The 21,511-nt window shown below is 44.5% G+C and overlaps 2 pseudogenes; both read right to left on the reverse strand.

Moving 5' to 3' along the window:
• Positions 1 to 688: 688 nt before the first annotated feature.
• LOC119273802 lies at positions 689 to 772 on the reverse strand (annotated as a pseudogene).
• Positions 773 to 870: 98 nt separating this feature from the next.
• Positions 871 to 955, reverse strand: LOC119273801 (annotated as a pseudogene).
• Positions 956 to 21,511: the final 20,556 nt, after the last annotated feature.

The raw sequence follows: 21,511 nt of genomic DNA on the forward strand, positions 1-21,511 counted from the left end.
TACCAAAAACTACGGTTTCATAAACAGTGGTATTGTTGTTACTGTGGTTCTCTTGGAGTATTAAAAAAAGTGGTCTAGACCTCTTTTTCTCAAACTGAGGAAAAGTCGCTCGTGTCATTGCTGGTTGACTACCGTGCATCTTGGTTCACAAGCATAACTAACCACATGTCAGTATGCTTTCAATGGCATGCACCACACTAATTAAAATAAGATACTGATTCCTATTCTTTGTAATTAGCTACTGCCGATCACGTCTGCAACTTCATAGCTCAGCTGTCAGAAGACCATACAGCGTTGCATGCAGCCGGCCGGCACACACTGATTCGTGTAGCTCCGTAGGTTTAGTATAAGTTAGATTAAGTTGTGTGACTATCGATCAAAACTACAGTAAAACAACATGAGCCAAACGCATCGGTAGTTTTTCTAAAACTGAGAAAAATGTATTTTCTTTAAAACCGTAGTATTCATTGCCCACGCATTGCAATACCGAAGCTTTGAGATACTATGGTATTTTAAATACAGCGCTGCCAAACTAGGTTCAGCCGATGACTACACAGCAGCAACTACTTCAGACATTGGCTGGAGAAATGCTTATCTTTTTTATTCTTCAACGACATAAAAAGAAATGACAACACAGCACCAACAACAGTAGACTCTCACCCACCTAATATACTAGAACTAGATCAACCAAGCATTAGTTTTAAAAAGCTCGGTTTAAGATACTTCAACGGCGTAAAATCTCAGTAGCATCTCCTTGTAACATCATATGCTCAGCTAACAAATGAGTCATATGCAACTCCTCTACATTATATCACACCAACACACAGAGCTGCATTCTAGATGAGGAACAAAAAAACGTTGATGGCATGCTAGGCATCAGTTTTAAAAAGCTCAATTTTAGATCATCAAAGACCGGAAAGGCCTCAGCGGTCTAAATGTTTCACATCCTCTGCCCAGCACAACATCATCATCGTCACGGAAATTCCCTAAACAGTCAGCTATCCACAAAAACATAGTGACCCACATCACCAACGAGCTACTATGAGCATGCAAGGACCATATACTATGCAGAGCTACTAAGCAAATGGGATTGGTAAGGAAGGGCAAAGAGAGGGAGGTGGCTACCTACTCCACAGGGGAACTTCCTGGTGGTGATGTTGAGCAGCATCCTGACGGGGCCATTGACCTTGAGCTGCTTCTCCTTGGCGCCCTTCACCAGATCCGAGGTCACTGTTCAACATACGCACGCACAAACGCATCAGAACAGAGGCGCACAAGTCCAGCCAAATTACAAAAGAAAAAAGAACATCTATTGCGGTGGCGAGGCAGTAAATGAGGCAGGCAGAGCAGAGCACAGGACCTTCTGTGGCACGCCGTCATGGTCAAACTGGCCGATGCCCTCCTCGTCGAGCTCGAGGTCGGACTCGACTATGTCCTCGTCGAGCTCATTGGGCTCGGGGGTGGGGTCGCGCATGTCCTGGTCGTCCTCCTTGTCCTCCTCTTCATCGTCGATGTCGTCCTCCTTGTCCTCCTCTTCATCGTCGATGTCGTCCATGGAGGTCGCCTGCGCTTCCAAATCCAACACAGTAAAATTAACCAAAAAACACATGGTCCTAGATAGTATAAAATTAACCTAAAATGAACTAATACACAGAATTAGTTCAGGAAAATGGATACAAGCGGACGAATCATCCTAACTAACCAGAAACAAAACATTATTTAGTCTCTAGGCGCTAAAGCGATAGATGTTAAACACTAACTGCCTTAATAAAAAAGAGCAATAGTAACAACCAGCAGGTACTAACGAACAGCTAGCACACCAACCATGCATCAACCGGAAACCAAATATGCATGCAATATGTATCATGATATGACGTACTTTGTAAGTTACTTGGACTTCCAGAACAGGAATCAAACATGAGAAATGTAACAACTGTTACAACAGAAATATTAGAACTAACTCCGTTGCCGGTGAATCCCTGATCTTCACTACAGTGGCAAGATAAAACCACACAGAGTAATAAGCCTACACAGATTACATGATCTAGTGTACTAAGCTAAATCTACAAGGAGGGCATTTACAAGGACCAAATCATCACCGAAAACAGCACCAAACAGATCATGGTCCTTGATCTGTTTACAGAGGGGTCACCTTCTTGTCCTTGATCTCGCTGGACTGGATCCAGGTCTTGATCTGGTCCCAGTAGTGCTGCAACTTCTTGATCTCCTTCTTGAGGTCCGCCTCGAACTTGTCCTTCTGGTTCACATTCTCGGTGTCGTAGACCTGCCCCAAAATCATGCAAAATCATGAGAATCTAGCGTGGGGGTTGGGGAGAGGAAAGAAGGAGGCGCGTGCGTGCGTGCCTTGTTCCAGATGTTGTCCAAGATGACGACGCCCTCCTGGACCTTCTTGAGGACGCGGTCGATCTCGCCCTGCAGCTTCCAACTGGCGCCCATGGCATCCGGTGGTTGATCTCACGGCGTCAAACCTCCTCCTCCAGCTCGCTGCCAGCGCAGGCGAGCCTCAACCTCCAGCTCGTGTCATCGGCCCTGCTACGGCGGATGCTCACTACCTCCATCCCGAATCAGACCAGCCCGAGGAGGTCGAACCGCCGCGCGAACTCCTCGAGGAACTTGGTGCGGGTCGGCGGAGGAGCCCAGCTCGGTCGCGATCTGCGGCTTCGAGGAGCCCACCTGCACGCCGGCCGCGGCCTCCGCCGCTTCCATCTCTCACCTTCTACTCTCTTCTCCGGCGAGGTCGCCGATGGGCTGTGCGGGTGCGGGATCGGTCCGGCGTGTGGTCCGGGCGAGAGAGTGGATGGGGCGACGCAGATCCAGGTAGCGGGGAACAGGAGCCACTTGAGGGCGGGGAGGCATGGGTACTCAGGCTCCTCGTCGTTGATGCAGGGGTGGAGGCCGGCCATGGTGTGGGGGCGGGGGCGGTGGCAGCGGCGTGGTGGGAGACAGAGGTGAGGCAGAGAGGGAAGGACGGTGGCGGCGAGAGTGTGCGTAGATCTGGGCAGCGCGAGGGGAAGGACGGTGGCGGCGGCGATGGGGATAAGGGAGCGGTAGCGGCGATTGGAAGAAGGGGCTAGGGTTTCGTGTGTGGACGAGGATGAGAGGGATTCGGGAGGGGGTGACAGCGATGAGGGGGGTGTGGGCTACCGTTGGATCCAGGCGCATCGGACGGTGCTTAATCCATGATCCGCGTGAGATGATTTTAGACCAATGAGAACGCAGTATCTCCTTTGATGATGTTAAGACCATTTAAATTGGTCATAATTGATTAAAAATAAGATTTTGAATCATCTCTGCTATTTGACGACCTAAGAAATTTGTAAAAATAAATAGACATAAAAAAAATTCGCATTCTGTCACCAAGTGTAACCTACTTTTCAGCAAAAATAAAAAACTTTGAATAATGTAAATATCATTAAAAAAAGTGTTCTAAGATATGAGTTTTTTTGTAAGAGAATCATTTTTCGAGTGTCCAAAATGATATTTTTCTAAAGAACCTAGCAAATATTTGTTGCAAATTTGGAGCACATCAATTTTATTACTCACAATCATAGCACATGTGGGCGGCGAGCGGCTTGAGTGTGCGCGGGCGGCAGAGGATGAGGGGGGAGAATGAGGCCGGTTTGAACCAAAATGATTAAACTTATCGCCAAGGAAGTTTTGAGTTTTTGTGAAGGACCTACCACATATTTGTTGAAAAATTGAACCAATTCAAATTTTCAAAATACTAGGCCATATTTAATGCATAATTGACCAAATGGTTGGGTGTCAAAAGTTTTGATCCACCTCTCGTGAAAAGACTAATTTCTGCCGATTCAGCTGGAAGCGGGTCAAATTTGAGCCGTGACTGCCTCATAGTTTGCTATTTATTTTTCCCAAAAATCATTTTTAGGTACAAAAGTATCTATTTAATCAGAGAAACAAGAAAAGTTTTCAGGGATTCAACTAGGAACAACCATGCCCACCGTTTTGACCGCGTTTTCAAATGGGCATAGAAAATTAAAAAAAATCAAATAATTGGAGAACCTTTGCGTTGTGTCATTATATGTGACCAAGTTAGCAGGAAAAATAATAAACTTGTAATACGGCAATTCTTTCAAAAAAAGTGTTCTCAGAAATGAGCTATCATCTCTGAAGATTCATGGCTTTCAAGCCAAATGATCAATCTTATGGCCACATTCATGGCATAGTTTGTTCAAATGATATCATATTGTGCACAAGGGTGCATATTGGAATGGCAAACAATGTTGCCTAAGAAACTTCTCATTTTCTTTGGACGAAAAAACCATTTTCCATTTTTCTAGTGCCCAAAAGGAGGTTTTTTTGTGAAGGACCTCCCAAATAATTGTTGCAAAATTGGACCAAATCATTTTTATAAAATACTAGGCCATATTTAATGCACAATTGACCAAATGGTTGGGTGTAAAAAGTTTTGATCCACCTCTCGTCAAAAAGAAAAAATTTCGCCGATTCAGTTGGAAGTGGGTCAAATTTGAACTGTAGCTGCCTTGTAGTTTGCTCTTTATTTTTTCAAAAAATCATTTGTAGGTACATAAGTATCTATTTAATCAGAGAAACACCAAAAAAATTCCAAGATTCAACCACTAGCTAGGAACGGTCATTCCCGCCGTTTTGACCGCATTTTTAAACGGGCATAAAAATTTCAAAAAAAATCAAAAAATTGGGAAACCTTCGCATTGTGTCATTATATGTGGCCAAGTTCCCAGGAAAAATAATAAACTTGTAATACGACAATTATTTTTAAAAAGTGTTCTCAGAAACGAGCTATCACGTGTGGAGATCAATGGCTTTCAAGCCAAATGATCAATCTTATGGCCACATTCATGGCATAGTTTGTTCAAATGATCTCATATTGTGCACAAGGGTGCATATTGGAATGGAAAACAATGTTGCCTAAGAAAGTTTTCATTTTCTTTGGACGAAAAAATCATTTTCCATTTTTCGACTGCCTGAAAGGAGGTTTTTTTGTGAAGGACCTCCCAAATAATTGCTGCAAGATTGGACCAACTCAATTTTATAAAACACTAGGACATATTTAATACACAATTGACAAAATGGTTGGTTGTAAAAATGTTTGTTCCACCTCTCGTGAAAAAGGCAAATTCCCGCCGATTCAGCTGGAAGCGGGTCAAATTTGCACTGTAGCTACCTTGTAGTTTGCTCTTTATTTTTTCCAAAATTCATTTCTAGGTACATAAGTACCTATTTAATCAGAGAAACACCAAAAAAATTCCAATATTCAACCACTAGCTAGGAACGGTCATTCCCGCCGTTTTGACTGCATTTTGAAACGGGCATAAAAAATTTAAAAAAAATCAAAAAATTCATAAACCTTCACATTGTGTCATCATATGTGACCAATTTTTCAGGAAAAATAACAAACTTGTAATACGGTAATTATTTAAAAAAGTGTTCTCAGAAATGAGCTATCATCTTTGAAGATTCATGGATTTCAAGCCAAATGATCAATCTTATGGCCACATTCATGGCATAGTTTGTTCAAATGATCTCATATTGTGCACAAGGGTGCATATTGGAATGGCAAACAATGTTGCCTAAGAAAGTTTTCATTTTCTTTGGACGAAAAAACCATTTTCCATTTTTCGACTGCCTGAAAGGAGGTTTTTTTGTGAAGGACCTCCCAAATAATTGTTGCAAAATTGGACCAACTCAATTTATAAAATACTAGGACATATTTAATACACAATTGACAAAATGGTTGGTTGTAAAAATGTTTGTTCCACCTCTCGTGAAAAAGGCAAATTCCCGCCGATTCAGCTGGAAGCGGGTCAAATTTGAACTGCAGCTGCCTCATAGTTTGCTATTTATTTTTTCAAAAAATCATTTCTAGGTACATAAATATCTATTTAATCAGAGAAACACCAAAAAAATTCCAAGATTCAACCACTAGCTAGGAACGGTCATTCCCGTCTTTTTGACTGCATTTTGAAACGAGCATAAAAAATTCAAAAAAAAACAAAAAATTGGGAAACCTTCGCATTGTGTCATCATATGTGGCCAAGTTCCTAGGAAAAATAACAAACTTGTAATACGGTAATTATTTAAAAAAAGTGTTCTCAGAAATGAGCTATCATCTCTGAAGATTCATGGATTTCAAGCCAAATGATCAATCTTATGGCCACATTCATGGCATAGTTTGTTCAAATGATCTCATATTGTGCACAAGGGTGAATATTAGAATGGCAAACAATGTTTCCTAAGGAAGTTTTCATTTTCGTTGGACGAAAAAACCATTTTCCATTTTTCGAGTGCCCGAAAGGAGGTTTTTTTATGAAGGAACTACCAAATAATTGTTGCAAAATTGGACCAAATCATTTTTATAAAATACTAGGCCATATTTAATGCACAATTGACAAAATGGTTGGGTGTAAAAGTTTTTGATCCACCTCTCGTGAAAAAGACAAATTTCCGCCGATTCAGCTGGAAGTGGGTCAAATTTGAACTGCAGTTGCCTCATAGTTTGCTATTTATTTTTTCAAAAAATCATTCTAGGTACATAAGTATCTATTTAATCAGAGAAACACCAAAAAAATTCCAAGATTCAACCACTAGCTAGGAACGGTCATCCCCGTCGTTTTGACTGCATTTTGAAACGGGCATAAAAAATTCAAAAAAATCAAAAAAATTGGGAAACCTTCGCATTGTGTCATCATATGTGGCCAAGTTCCTAGGAAAAATAACAAACTTATAATACGGCAATTATTTTAAAAAAGTGTTCTCAGAAACGAGCTATCATGTGTGGAGATCAATGGCTTTCAAGCCAAATGATCAATCTTATGGCCACATTCATGGCATAGTTTGTTAAAATGATCTCATATTGTGCACAAGGGTGCATATTGGAATGGCAAACAATGTTTCCTAAGGAAGTTTTCATTTCGTTGGACGAAAAAACCATTTTCCATTTTTCGAGTGCCCGAAAGGAGGTTTTTTTGTGAAGGAACTACCAAATAATTGTTGCAAAATTGGACCAAATCATTTTTATAAAATACTAGGCCATATTTAATGCACAATTGACAAAATGGTTGGGTGTAAAAGTTTTTGATCGACCTCTCGTGAAAAAGACAAATTTCCGCCGATTCAGCTGGAAGCGGGTCAAATTTGAACTGCAGCTGCCTCATAGTTTGCTATTTATTTTTTCCAAAAATCATTTCTAGTTACATAAGGACCTATTTAATCATAAATACATGGTTTGGTGGCGATATGTCGAGTTTTGGGCGGTGGCCGAGGGCCCCAACTCTAGAGCACGTAAACTCGCATGCCCGTCGTGTGGTCACCGCGTGACTATAATGTTGGCATGTGTTCTGGGCGGCCTAGGCATGTCTAGTGGGTTGGGCACTCCCCAGGTTGGTGTTAGGAAGAAAATTACAACATAAGATTCTCACGAGGAGACCGATCGATGCTCAAACATGAATTAGCAGCCAAGTGTTTGATTAGCGGTACGGAAAATGCACATGGCCAATGGGCGTGAGTTTTGGCTGAGGATGATCATCTACTAAGGAGAATGTCTTCACAAATTTTGAGATCAAAAGGAGGATCCTAGGTGGTACTTGCTTTGCAAAGTACCACACTGGACAAAAATATGAATGTTGAAGATGGGCTCAAAATAATGAATGGAGTGAGCTGAAATTTTGTGGAGGATGGTTATTTGGGCATAGGAAAGCATTGTAGAAAATTGATACCATTTGGACATGCCAAAGTAGTACTTCCTTCACAATGCTCTTCTATGGACAGAAACTTGGGAAAACTAGTGAGAGAGATTTGATGAATGAAATGAGCTCAAAATTGGTGTAGGTAAGTTACTTAGGTGTGGTCATGCGCTGGTAAATTTTCAGATCATTTGGGTAAGCCTAGCTAGTACTTACTTCACAAAGCTTCTCTCGAGGTAGAAACTTTGGAAATTTCCCGAGAAAGATTTACTAGGAAAAGTGAGCTGAATATTATCATGTGGCAATGATTTGGGTATGGAAGTGTGCCCGAAAAGTTTGAGGGTAATAGGAGGGGTCTATATAACACTTGCTTTGCAACGTGCCAATTTGGCCATAAAATATAAATTGAACCTGGTCTCATATAGATGATTTGACTGAGCTGCAATTTGGAGGAGGGTGATAATTTGGGTATATGAAGGAACTGTATAAATTTCATGTCATTTAGAGATATAAAAAAGGTACTTCCTTCACAATGCTTCTAGGTGGATAAAAACTTTGGAAATTTGCCGAAGAAGGTTTGCTAGGCAAATGGAGCTGAATTTTGTCATGCAGTAATGATTTGGATAGGAAAGAGTGCCCAAAAATTCCGAGGGCAATCAAGAATATATAAATAGCACTTCCTTCATAAAGTGTTGTTGTGAACAGAATAGGAAAATGAATATTGTTGAATTAGTTTTGAACTAAGCAAGGAAGGATTTTTACATATTTGATGAAGATATGCCCCAAAGAATTTATGAGATTTTTTGGGAATTTTGGGAATGATAGAAATATAGGTTGCTTCACAACCTAGGGCAAAAACTGCCACATGGACATGACACATAGGCAAAACTGATGAGATGGCACCTAGTCATCACAACCCACCACAATCTACAAGGCTATGACCATCTATATTGGTCATTAACAACTAGAAATAAGGCAACGGACTAGCACTGTTTGCTTTGTGACCATTTCATGTAAGGAAATTACGACCTTTCTGACCAAAATGGTCGCAATGGTTTAGGGTTTGGAGCCCCCTGAACAGCTTTTGACCAATTGGTCTAAAATGGTCATAAATTTATGACCAATTCTTCGAGGGTCACTGAGAGAAGGTCATAAGTTGACATATTTCTTGTAGTGATTATGTGGCTCAAGTCATCGGCGTCTGGTGGTCGCACGTAAGTGCCCTGAAAGTTGTCCAGGAATGCGGCTTCCAGACCTTCCCAACAGCTAATGGAGTCCGCTGGCAAGCTATTAAGCCAATGCCGCGCTGGTCCTTTGAGCTTTAGTGGGAGGTATTTGATGGCGTGTAAGTCGTCACCGCGGGCCATGTGGATGTGGAGGAGGAAATCCTCAATCCATACTGCGGGATCTGTTGTGCCGTCGTATGATTCAATATTTACAGGTTTGAAACCTTCTGGGAATTGATGTTCCATTACTTCTTCTGTGAAGCATAAGGGGTGTGCGGCACCTTTGTATTGGGCTATATTGCGACGCAGCTCGAATGGGTCTTGCCCGCTGTGTTCGGCCCGGCCGGATTTGCTTTTACTGTATCCGGCGTGACATTTATAGTCTCGCAGAGTGGTGCGCCGTCGTGATCCGTAGATCGATCTTGCATGCTTTGCTTTGTCCTTCAATATGTCTCGCAGGTCTGGCGTATCTCCCCATGCCTTTTTATTTGAATGGCGTCGGGGTGGAGGCTGAGTTTTTGGCTGGGATGCCTCTCTATCGCGGCCACGAGGTGGCCGATCAGTCGTATCATACGCTTCTTCCTCCTATCGGGGTAGTAACCTGCACTTTGGATAATTCTTGGAGGGGTGCTTGAGTTTATATTCCTCCGCCGCGAGGACTTCAGTCCATCTGTCAGCTAGCAGATCTTGATCCGCTTGAAGCTGCTGCTGCCTTTTCTTTAGGCTATTTGCCGTGGCCATAAGCCGGCGCTTGAAGCGCTCTTGTTCGACGGGATCCTCTGGTATGGCGAATTCACCGTCGCCGAGGCTTGCCTCGTCTTCGGAGGGGGGCATGTAATTGTCATCCTCCTCCTCTCTGTCTGCCGCTCTCTCAGGAGAGCTGGCTCTTTCATCCTCCTACTCCAAATCTTGCTGAAGGGGATTGTTGTTGTCTTCGGCACTATCCGGAGTGTTATTATCTCCTGTGCCGGTATCACCACTTTTGCTTTGGCAGGACTTAGAGCGGCGCCGCTGACGTCAGAGCTTGGGTTGCTTCTTGAAGGGGTCATCCTCCGCTATCTCGTCGCCATTGCCTTCGTTGGGTGTATCCACCATGTATATGTCATATGACGAGGTGGCTTTCTAGTGTCCTATAGGCGCTGATTCATGTTCGTCTCCTAGATCGTCGTCCATACCGTCGATGTCTTCGGAGTCGAAGTCGAGCATGTCGGTTAAATCATCGACAGTGGCTACGAAGTGGGTGGTGGGTGGGCCTCGAATTTCTTTGTCGTCCGCATCCCAATCCTGTTGGCCATAGTCCGGCCAGGGCTCTCCTGACAAAGAGAGAGACCTTAGTGAATTCAGAATGTCGCCGAAGGGCGACTGCTGAAAGATATCCGCGGTGGTGAATTCCATGATCGGCGCCAAATTGGATTCGATTGGCAGGGGCGCGGACGGTTCGGAGTCCGAAAAAGAGTCCGACACCTTGGAGTCACAGGCTGCGCAGAGGGTTAGGCTGGTGTTCGGCTCGATAGCCGTTGAGACTGCAGCCCCTGAGGCGGTGTCTAAGCACCTGTTCTCGATTGGCGTAGTTGGCTACGAGCTAAGGGTCGGGGCAGATGAGGGTGCGGCCTCTGGGGTACTGCTCGGCGGCAGAGCTAGGTCATACCCATCATGACAGTGCGGCGCGTCTGGCTGCGGCTCGAATCCGTCGAAGATCAAGTCTTTGCGGATGTCGGCCATGTAGTTCAAACTTCCAAATCTGACCTGGCGGCTAGGGGCGTAGCTTTCAATCTGCTCCAGATGGCCAAGCGAATTAGCCCGCAGTGCAAAGCCGCCGAATACGAAGATCTGTCCGGGGAGAAAAGTCTCACCCTGGACCGCATCGCTATCGATGATAGTAGGAGCCATCAAGCCTAATGGCGACGACACAGAGGAACTCTCAATGAAAGCACCAATGTCGGTGTCAAAACCGGCGGATCTCGGGTAGGGGGTCCCGAACTGTGTGTCTAGACCGGATGGTAACATGAGGTAGGGGACACAATGTTTTACCCAGGTTCGGGGCCTCCTGATGGAGGCAAAACCCTACGTCATGCTTCATTGATATTGATGATATGGGTAGTACAAGAGTAGATCTACTACGAGATCAGAGAGGCTAAACCCTAGAAGCTAGCCTATGGTATGATTGTATGTTGTGATTGTTGTCCTACGGACTAAAACCCTTCGGTTTATATAGACACCGAAGAAGGTTAGGGTTACACAAAAAGGAGGAGATATCCATATCCTTATTGCCTAGCTTGCCTTCCACGCCAAGTAGAGTCCCATCCGGACACGAGACGAAGTCTTCAATCTTGTATCTTCATAGTCCAACAGTCCGGCCAAAGGATATAGTCCGGCTGTCCGGAGACCCCCTAATCCAGGACTCCCTCACTGCTCCTAAGACTGCTGCTCCAGCTCCAAAGCCAAAACCCAAGAGGAGCACCAGGAACATCCCTGCTGAGGAGAATAACAAGGCCCCAGTGCCTCAAGCTGCTGAAGAAGAAGATGATTCTGTCATTTTGAGGAAGTTGAAGCCCAAAATTCCAGATCACAATGATGCTCACCCAGTTGCAGAGAAAATGAAAATCAGGGAGGATTCAAGATTAAGGCTATGGTGAGAGTCCGATCCATATGCCACCAGGAGAAGGACTGCTGTGGACTACATGTTCCATACATAGGAACAACAGGACTTTGGTGAGACCATTTTACTTGACAAGAAGCCCATAGTGTGTGACATGAGATGGGTTGATTGGAAACCCATTGAGGAAAATGAAGATCACTTCCCTGGTATATATGACAGCTTCAAGGCATGTGGAGTCGATGAGTTTGTGGCTCAGAAGCTCACAAAGTGGAATGATGAGCTTATTATGCAGTTCTACTCCATAGCTCATTTCTACCCAGATGGAAGGACTGTCTGGATGTCTGAAGGTACGAGGTACTGATACGTCTCCAACGTATCTATAATTTTTGATTGCTCCATGCTATATTATCTACTGTTTTGAACATTATTAGGCTTTGTTACCCACTTTTATATTATTTTTGGGACTAACCTATTAACCGGAGGCCCAGCCCAGAATTGCTGTTTTTTTGCTTGTTTTAGGGTTTCGAAGAAAAGGAATATCAAACGGAGTCCAAACAGAATGAAACTTTCGGGAACGTGATTTTTAGTAAGATTATGATCCGGGAGACTTGGACCCTACGTCAAGAAAAGAAACAGGAGGCCACGAGGTAGGGGCGCGCCTACCCCCCCAGGCGCGCCCTCCACCCTCGTGGGCCCCCTGTTGCTCCACCGACGTACTCCTTCCTCCTATATATACCTACGTACCCCCAAACGTTCAGATACGGAGCCAAAAACCTAATTCCACCGCCGCAACTTTCTGTATCCATGAGATCCCATCTTGGGGCCTATTTCGGAGCTCCGTCAGAGGGGGCATCGATCACGGAGGGCTTCTACATCAACACCATAGCCTCTTCGATGAAGTGTGAGTAGTTTACCTCAGACCTACGGGTCCATAGTTATTAGCTAGATGGCTTCTTCTCTCTTTTTGGATCTCAATACAATGTTCTCCCCCTCTCTTGTGGAGAACTATTCGATGTAATCTTATTTTTGCGGTGTGTTCGTTGAGACCGATGAATTGTGGGTTTATGATCAAGTCTATCTATGAATAATATTTGAATCTTCTCTGAATTCTTTTATGTATGATTGGTTATCTTTGCAAGTCTCTTCGAATTATCAGTTTGGTTTGGCCTACTAAATTGATCTTTCTTGCAATGGTAGAAGTGCTTAGCTTTGGGTTCAATATAGCGGTGTCCTTTCCCAGTGACAGTAGGGGCAGCAAGGCACGTATTGTATTGTTGCCATCGAGGATAACAAGATGGGGTTTTCTTCATATTGCATGAGTCTACCCCTCTACATCATGTCATCTTGCTTAAGGCGTTACTCTGTTTTTAACTTAATACTCTAGATGCATGCTGGATAGCGGTCGATGAGTGGAGTAATAGTAGTAGATGCAGGCAGGAGTTGGTCTACTTGTCTCGGACGTGATGCCTATATACATGATCATACCTAGATATTCTCATAACTATGCTCAATTTTGTCAATTGCTCAACAGTAATTTGTTCACCCACCATAGAATACTTATGCTCTCGAGAGAAGCCACTAGTGAAACCTATGGCCCCCGGGTCTATCTTTATCATATTAATCTCCTACTACTTAGTTATTTCCTTTGCTATTTCCTTTTCCTTTATTTTACTGTGCATCTTTATCATAAAAATACCAAAAATATTATCTTTATCATATCTATCAGATCTCACTCTCATAAGTGGCATTATAGGGATTGACAACCCCTATTTGTGTTGGTTGCGGGGATTTATTTGTTTTGTGCAGTTATGAGGGACTCGTGCGTAGCCTCCTACTCGATTGATACCTTGGTTGTCAAAAACTGAGGGAAATACTTACGCTACTTTGCTGCATCATCCCTTCCTCTTCGGGGAAAACCAACGCAGTGCTCGAGGTAGCAAGAAGGATTTCTGACGCCATTGCCGGGGAGGTCTACGCAAAAGTCAACATACCAAGTACCCATCACATACCCATATCTCTCGCATTACATTATTTGCCATTTGCCTCTCGTTTTCCTCTCCCCCACTTCACCCTTGCCATTTTATTTGCCCTCTCTCTTTATCCTCCTTCTCTTTCTCTATTTGCCTCTTTTTACCCGCTTGCTTTTTGTTTGCTTGTGTGTTAGTTTGCTTGCTTGTCACGATGGCTCAAGATAATACTAAATTGTGTGACTTCACCAATACCAACAACAATGATTTTATTAGCACTCCGATTGCTCCTCTTACCGATGCTGAATCTTGTGAAATTAATACTGCTTTGATGAATCTTGTCATGAAAGATCCGTTTTCCGGCCTTCCTAGTGAAGATGCCGCTACCCATCTAAATATCCTCATGGATTTGTGTGACATGCAAAAGAAAAAAGATGTTGATAATGATATTGTTAAATTGAAGCTATTTCCTTTTTCACTTAGAGATCGTGCTAAAGCTTGGTTTTCGTCTTTGCCTAAAAATCATATTGATTCATGGAATAAGTGCAAAGATGCTTTTATCTCTAAGTATTTTCCTCCCGCTAAGATCATCTCTCCTAGAAACGATATTATGAATTTTTAGCAACTTGATCATGAACATGTTGCACAAGCTTGGGAGAGAATGAAATTAATGATACGTAATTGCCCTACTCATAGTTTAAATTTGTGGATGATTGTTCAGAATTTTTATGCCGGATTGTATTTTGCTTCTAGAAATCTTTTAGATTCATCCGCGGGATGCACTTTTATGGAAATCACGTTAGGAGAAGCTACTAAACTCCTAGATAATATTATGGTCAATTATTCTCAATGGCATACTGAAAGATCTACTAATAAAAAGGTGCATGCGATAGAAGAAATTAATGTTTTGAGTGGAAAGATGGATGAACTTATGAAATTATTTGGTAATAAGAGTGTTTCTTCTGATCCTATTGATATGCCCTTGTTTACTTTGATTGAGAATAATAATGAATCTATGGATGTGAATTTTGTTGGTAGGAACAATTTTTGTAACACCGCGTATAGAGGGAATTTTAATCCTAGGCCTTATCCTAGTAATCCCTCCAATAATTATGGTAATTCTTATGGAAATTATAATAAGATTCCCTGTGACTTTGAATCTACTATTAAAGAATTTATTACTTCACAAAATAATTTTAATTCTATGATTGAATAAAAATTGCTTAAGATTGATGATTTGGCTAGGAACGTTGATAGAATTGCTCTTGATGTTGATTCTTTGAAGCTTAGATCTATTCCACCTAAGCATGATATCAATGAGTCTCTCAAATCCATGAGAATTTCCATTGATGGGTGCAAAGAAAGAACCTCTAGGATGCGTGCTAAGAAAGATGCCTTTATAAGAGCGTTCATAATTCTTTCATACATGTCACTCATGAGTCATTGCACATCCCGGTACAATGCCGGAGGCATTCATATAGAGTCAAACTTTGTTCTGGTATAGAGTTGTAATCATTGAGTTGTAAATAAATAGAAGTGTGATGATCATCATTAATAGAGCATTTTCTCAAAAAAGGCCAAAAAAAGAAAAGAAAGAAAGGCCAAATAAAAAAGAAAGGCCAAATAAAAAAAGAAAAGGGACAATGCTACTATCCTTTTTTCCACACTTGTGCTTCAAAGTAGCACCATGATCTTCATGATAGAGAGTCTCTTGTTTTGTCACTTCCATATACTAGTGGGAAATTTTCATTATAGAACTTGGCTTGTATATTCCAACAATGGGCCTCCTCAAGTGCCCTAGGTCTTCGTGAGCAAGCAAGTTGGATGCACACGCACTTAGTTTCTTTTGTTGATCTTTCATACATTTATAGCTCTAGTGCATTCGTTGCATGGAAATACCTTCTCACTCACATTGATATCTATTAATGGGCATCTCCATATCCCGTTGATACGCCTAGTTGACGTGAGACTATCTTCTCCTTTTTGTCTTCTCCACAGCCACCATTCTATTCCACCTATAGTGCTATGTCCATGGCTCACGATCATGTATTGCGTGAAGATTGAAAAAGTTTGAGAACATCAAAAGTATGAAACAATTTCTTGGCTTGTCATCAGGGTTGTGCATGATTTAAATACTTTGTGTGGTGAAGATGGAGCATAGCCAGACTATATGATTTTGTAGGGATAACTTTCTTTAGCCATGTTATTTTGAGAAGACATGATTGCTTAGTTAGTATGCTTGAAGTATTATTATTTTTATGTCAATATTAAACTTTTGTCTTGAATCTTATGGATCTGAACATTCATGCCAAAATAAAGAGAATTACATGGATAAATATGTTAGGTAGCATTCCACATCAAAAATTCTGTTTTTATCATTTACCTACTCGAGGACGAGCAGGAATTAAACTTGGGGATGCTGATACGTTTCCAATGTATCTATAATTTTTTATTGTTCCATGCTATTATATTATCAACCTTGGATGTTTTATATGCATTAGTATGCTATTTTATATGATTTTTGGGACTAACCTATTAACCTAGAGCCCAATGCCAGTTTCTGTTTTTTCCTTGTTTTAGAGTATCGCAGAAAAGGAAAATCAAACGGAGTCCAATTGACCTGAAACTTCACGGAACTTATTTTTGGACCAAAAGAAGCCCAAGGAGTATCAAAGATGGAACATGAGAGTCCCGGGCTGCCCACGAGGGTGGGGGCGCGCCCACCCCCTGGGCGTGCCCCCATGCCTCGTGGACAGCCGTAGGTCCACCGACGTACTTCTTCCTCCTATATATACCCATATACCCTAAAAACTTCGAGGAGCACAATAGATCGGGAGTTCCGCCGCCAGAAGCCTCCGTAGCCACCGAAAACCAATCTAGACCCGTTCCGGCACCCTGCCGGAGGGGGCAATCCCTCTCCAGTGGACATCTTCATAATCCCGGTGCTCTTCATGATGAGGAGGGAGTAGTTCTCCCTCGAGGCTGAGGGTATGTACCAGTAGTTATGTGTTTGATCTCTCTCTCTCTCTCATGTTCTTGAGGTGGTACCATCTTGATGTATCGCGAGCCTTGCTATTATAGTTGGATCTTATGATGTTTCTCCCCCTCTACTCTCTTGTAATGGACTGAGTTTTCTCTTTGAAGTTATCTTATCGGATTGAGTCTTTAAGGATTTGAGAACACTTGATGTATGTCTTGCGTGTGATACCCGTGGTGACAATGGGGTATTCTATTGATCCACATGATGTATGTTTTGGTGATCAACTTGCGGGTTCCGCCCATGAACCTATGCATTGGGGTTGGCACACGTTTTCGTCTTGACTCTCCGGTAGAATATTTGGGGCACTATTTGAAGTTCTTTGTGTTGGTTTGAATAGATGAATCTGAGATTGTGTGATGCATATCGTATAATCATACCCACAGATACTTGAGGTGACACTGGAGTATCTAGGTGACATTAGGGTTTTAGTTGATTTGTGTCTTAAGGTGTTATTCTAGTACGAACTCTATGATAGATTGAATGGAAAGAATAGCTTCGTGATATTTTACTACGGACTCTTGAATAGATCGATCAAAAAGGATAAGTTTGAGGTGGTTTCGTACCCTACCATAATCTCTTCGTTTGTTCTCCGCTATTAGTGACTTGGAGTGACTCTTTGCTGCATGTTGAGGGATAGTTATATGATCCAATTATGTTATTATTGTTGAGAGAACTTGCACTAGTGAAAGTATGAACCCTAGGCCTTGTTTCCTAGCATTGCAATACCGTTTGTGCTCACTTTTATCATTAGTTACCTTGCTGTTTTTATATTTTCAGATTACAAAAACCTATATCTACTGTCCATATTGCACTTGTATCACCATCTCTTCGCCGAACTAGTGCACCTATACAATTTACCATTGTATTGGGTGTGTTGGGGACACAAGAGACTCTTTGATATCTGGTTGCAGGGTTGCTTGAGAGAGACCATGCCTCCTACGGATTGATAAACCTTAGGTCATCCACTTGAGGGAAATCTGCTACTGTCCTACAAACCTCTGCACTTGGAGGCCCAACAACGTCTACAACAAGAAGGTTGTGTAGTAGACATCAGTCATGTAGCCCCTCACTCCTTGGTCCGTCCTGGTTTCCGGTCGGCTCAACGGCGGTTGAGGTATGCGCGAGGCCGGGCTCTACAGACGCAGAACATTAACCTATCCTCGCGTATCCTTCCTATAGGCTGTTTGTGCGTCAAGGGGGACACCTGAGCATCGCGACTCAGGGGCCTAACTAGTCACGTAGCCCCTCGCTCCTTGGTCCGTCATGGTTTCCGGTCGGCCCAACGACGGTTGAGGTATGCGCGGGGCCGGGCTCTGCCGACGCAGAACACAAAACAAAGAGGAAGAAAAGTGCAAAATCTCAAAGCAAATATTACAATACATATTTTCTCACAATATCAAACGCAAGTTTAACGCCTCCATGAGGCATGGTACATGTTGCAGGAATAAAGCAGGAAAGCACCCGCAAGTCACCCCTGGACACCGCCGACACCTGCAAAAGGTGCCCCCTCTTGGGTAGCATTGCCTTCACCTGCATCACCGGTTGAGGGCGCGGCGGCGAAGGCATCGAAATTCTTCAGCAAGGCTTCCACTTGACCCTTCACGGCCACTGCGGTAGCCGCGCAATGTTCGTCAGCTACAGGTTCCAGCAGCTCGTCAAGACGAGCGCTGGGGTCACGAAGGTGTAGGTGGCTGAAGACCCTGTCAGTGCGGCTGAGGAAAGGACGCGAGCCTCTGCCTCCGCCGTAGGACCGATGCCTTCCACGACCTCCTCGAGCGCCTTCACCAGGAAGGGAAGCAGCTGAGCAGGGCCATCCTCATCGCTGGCCAGCGGCTTCTCCAAGCCCTTCTCGTACATTGTCTTCAACGCCACACGGGAACTCTCCTCGAGGGTCGAGAAGGCCGCGCGGTCTTCGGCTAGGACCCTCGCCTTGGCATCAAGGTCAGCCTCCTTCGCCCTCGCCTTCCTCTCCAACTCCTCGACCTGGTTGCACTCCGCTGCCTGCGCCTTCGCCAGCTCCCCCAGCTCGGCATCACGGCCCTTGATGGCGTCCTCCCGGGCCTTCATCTCTTCTTCCTTCGCCTGGCGGCAGCGTGCTTCTTCCGCATGATGGTCGGGTAGGCTCTTCAGCTTGTCTTCCAGCTCTTGGCAGCTGCCGCGGGTGGCCTCACCATCCTTCAATGCCGCCTCGCAATCGGCCGTAGCTTTGGCGGCGGCCTGCTTCTCCTTCTCAGAGGCCGCCACTGAAAGTGCAACTATCCCTAGGTGGTTTTGGTAATTCCTAACAACATATAGCTCATTGAGCTAATGCTATTTCAAGAATAATATCTCAGGAAAGCTCAATGATTGGCATGGCATGGATGAGAAAAGTTAACCCCTCAAAATGCTAAGGACAAAAGGATTGGCTCAAGCTCAAATCTCAAGACTCTACATTTTCTATTTTAGTGATCCAAGATCACATTGAGTCTATAGGAAAATCCAATACTATTAAGCAGGGATGAGGTGTTGCTTAATGAGGCTCTTTCTCAAAATGCTTAGTAATATGCTCCAAAGCCCTCAACTACTTTCTCACATCCACATATGACCTAAACCAAAAGTCAAACTCAGCCCCACCGATTCTTTCTATTCGGCGCCACCGAGTTCAAATGTCATAGCCACTGCCACAAACCCTAGGCAAATCAGTCTCATCGATAGGGATCTCGGTCTCACCGAGATGGGATTGTAAACTCTCTGTTTCCCCTTCGTAACATTTTGGTCTTACCGAGATGAGCGGTCGGTCCCACCGAGATTGCAATGTAAAGTCTCTGTTTCCCCTTCGTAACGTTTCGGTCTCACCGAAATGAGCGATCGGTCCCACCGAGTTTACATGACCAACTCTCTGGTTAGCTTATTACCAAAATCGGTCTCACCGAGTTTGTGTAATCGGTCTCACCGAGATTACGTTATGCCCTAACCATAACCATACCGGTCCTACCGAGTTGCATGTCGGTCCCACCGAAACTCCTAACGGTCACTAGCTTTGCTGAATTGGTCCGACCGAGTTTATCAATTCAGTCCCACAGAGATTGGCAAGTTGTGTGTAACGGTTAGAATTTGTGTGGAGGCTATATATACCTCTCCACCACATCTTCATTCGAAGAGAGAGCCATCAGAACATACCTACACTTCCAACTTACCTTTTCTGAGGTAGAACCACCTACACTTGTGTTGAGGCCAAGATATTCCATTCTTACCATATGAATCTTGATCTCTAGCCTTCCCCAAGTCGCTTTCCACTCAAATCTTTTGTCCACCAAATCCATATCCTGTGAGAGAGAGTTGAGTGTTGGGGAGACTATCATTTGAAGCACAAGTGCAAGGAGTTCATCATCAACACACCATTTGTTACTTCTTGGAGAGTGGTGTCTCCTAGATTGGCTAGGTGTCACTTGGGAGCCTCCGACAATATTGACGAGTTGAACCAAGGAGTTTGTAACGGTAAGGAGATCGCCTACTTCGTGAAGATCTACCGCTAGTGAGGCAAGTCCTTCGTGGGCGACGGCCATGATGGGATAGACAAGGTTGCTTCTTCATGGACCCTTCGTGGGTGGAGCCCTCCGTGGACTCGTGCAGCCATTACCCTTCATGGGTTGAAGTCTCCATCAACGTGGATGTACGATAGCACCACCTATCGGAACCACGACAAAAACATCTGTGTCTCCTATTGTGTTTGAATCCTCCAAACCCTTCCCTTTACATTCTTGCAAGTTGCATGCTTTACTTTCCGCTGCTCATATACTCTTTGCATGCTTGCTTGAATTGTGTTAAGATTGCTTGACTTGTCCAAAGTTGCTAAAATCAGCCAAGAATTAAAATTGGGAAAAGGATAAGTTCTTATTTGCTCAAGTAGTCTAATCACCCCCCCTCTAGACATACTTTCGATCCTACAGCCACGGCCTGGCTCAGCGACGCTCGGACCGCTGAGTCGGAGTGATGCCAGCCAGAGACCAGCTCCAAGCGCCCTGCCACCAGGTGCGAGTCCGTGCCATGGAGATCTTCCTGCAGCCGGGCCATCTCCGAAAAGGCGTGCTCCAAGACGGCTGAGGAAGCAGAAGAACCCGGAGCCAGGGGCGCAGCAGGAGAAGGGGTGACATTGTCACCAGAGCCTGGGAGATCAAGGGCTCGTGAACCTCACCAGCCGCGCCGGACGCTGGCACCTCCTGAGCCAGCGGTGCTTCGGGGGCTGACTCATCCCAAGGATGCTCCACCGGGCCCCGCGAGGACGACCGGGCTGGAGAAGCATAAGCACCATCCCCTCCTTTGCCCGTGGAGAGGGGCACGGTCACAGGAGGCGACGCGGACTCAAGCAACAGCACCTCGCTCTCCCTTCTCCTCTTCACCACAGACGAAAGCTTGGTTACACAGCAAGCAAAGAGAGTTGGAAACGAGCACCAGCAGCAGGAACAAGGCGAGGCGGGGCAATTACTGGTCTACAGCAACATAGACCACCTTCTGCTTGGTGAGCTTGAAGCCGGAGAGCGTCGTGACCCGAGGCGCTGCCGCACCTACTCTAGAAGCTTAAGCGGGAGCGGCAGTTGAACCAGAAGCGGCTCCAGCCGGCACCGGAGCAGCAACAGAATCTCGGAGGACCAGCACCGACCTGCCCCTCGTCGGGATCACGGGCAGTTCCTCCTTCTCCTGGGAAATGTTGGCCTCATTATCGTCAGGGAAGGCGTGGAGGATGTCAGCCTTACTCAGGGGGGAGGTCTCCCCCGTCCCTTTGGGGGTCACCTCCAAGTCTTCCTCCTCTTCTTCCTCATGGGACTCACCAGAAGACAGCTCCACCGGCGCCGGCGCCACTCGGCCCCTGGTGAGCACCGACGGCACCAGTCCCCGCCCATCGAAGGTCGGCTTGGAGGTCATGATCAGCGCACTATCCTTGCTGCAGAACAAGGGAGTGAAGACATTCGAAGGATACTCCTGATCATCCCCGG

The sequence above is a fragment of the Triticum dicoccoides genome, chromosome 3A, assembly GCF_002162155.2.
Source record: "Triticum dicoccoides isolate Atlit2015 ecotype Zavitan chromosome 3A, WEW_v2.0, whole genome shotgun sequence".
Taxonomy (NCBI): domain Eukaryota; kingdom Viridiplantae; phylum Streptophyta; class Magnoliopsida; order Poales; family Poaceae; genus Triticum; species Triticum dicoccoides.